The following is a 1,444-nucleotide window of genomic DNA, read 5'->3' on the forward strand; positions in this document are numbered from 1 at the left end:
ACTTCTGCATTGCTGGTGGGAGTGCAAGCTGGTACAACCCCTTTGGATGTCAGTATGGCGATTTCTCAGAAAATTAGGAAACAACCTTCCTCAAGGCCCAGTAATACCACTTTGGGTATATATCCAAAGGATGCTCAATCGTGCCACAAGGACATGTGCTCAACTATGTTCACAGCAGCTTTGTTTGTCATAGCCAGAACCTGGAAACAACCTAAATGCCCCTCGATCGAAGAATGGATAAGGAAAGTGTGGTACATTTACACGATGGAGTATTACACAGCAGAAAAAAATAACGACAGCTTGGATTTTGCATGAAAATGCATGGAGCTAGAAAACATTATTTTGAGTGAGGTGACCCAGACACAGAAAGACAGTTATCACATTTACTCACTCATAGGTGGTTTTTAAACATAAAGCAAAGAAAGCCAGCCTACAATCCACAATCCCAGAGAACTTAGACAACAATGCAGACACTAAGAGAGACTTACATAGATATAATCTACAAAAGAAGTAGAAAGTATAAAAAGACAAGCTCTCCTGAGTAAATTGGGAACATGGGGATTTTGTGGGAGGGTTGAAGGGGAAAGGGGAGAGGCAGGGAGGGAAGCAGAGAAAAATTTAGAGCTCAATATATATCAATAAAAAATTACAAAAAAAGGAAAAAATATTCAAATATAAAAACAAACTAAGATAGTGATGCAATTGAGGAAGAAACCTAATGTTGCCCCCTGGCTTCCACACACCTGCCTAGGAGTGCACACACACATGTGCATGCGGGCGCCAATCCCATTACAGTCACTAAAAATGTCTTCAGATTTTCTTAGTAGGAAAAGATGGCTTTATTTAATTCTGCTAATTTCTCACCATTTTCTTAGTTCTGCTTTACATTTTAAATCTACAATCCTTTGGGGTTAATTTTTGTATAAGGGTTGAGGTTTAGGCCAAGTTTATTTTTAGTTGTTGCTTCGTTGCCATTTGGATACCAAATATTTATTAAACAAAAAATTGTAATACATGAACTCTCAAGTAAAAAAAAAAAAAAAGCCAGGCGGTGGTGGCACACACCTTTAATCCCAGCACTCGGGTGGCAGAGGCAGGTGAATCCCTGTGAGTTCGAGGCCAGCCTGGTCTACAAGAGCTATTTCTAGGACATCTAGGACTGTTACACAGGGAAACTCTGTCTCAAAAAAAAAATAACTGAAAATGGGCAAGAAACACAGACATTCACCAAAGGGGCAATACTATGGCAAAAAGCCTATGAAAGATATTAGCATCTTTAGGCACCAAGGAAATGCCAACTAAAATCACTTTGAGATAGCCACACCCCTATTAAAATAATCAAAAATTTAAAAAGCAAGAACAAAACCAAAGTAATAAGTTGTCCCACCCAATCTATGGTCTACTGGAGTATGTGAAGGGTTAATCCACAGCAGCACATGAAATG

The sequence above is a fragment of the Microtus ochrogaster genome, chromosome 4 (assembly GCF_000317375.1).
Source record: "Microtus ochrogaster isolate Prairie Vole_2 chromosome 4, MicOch1.0, whole genome shotgun sequence".
Taxonomy (NCBI): Eukaryota; Metazoa; Chordata; class Mammalia; order Rodentia; family Cricetidae; genus Microtus; species Microtus ochrogaster.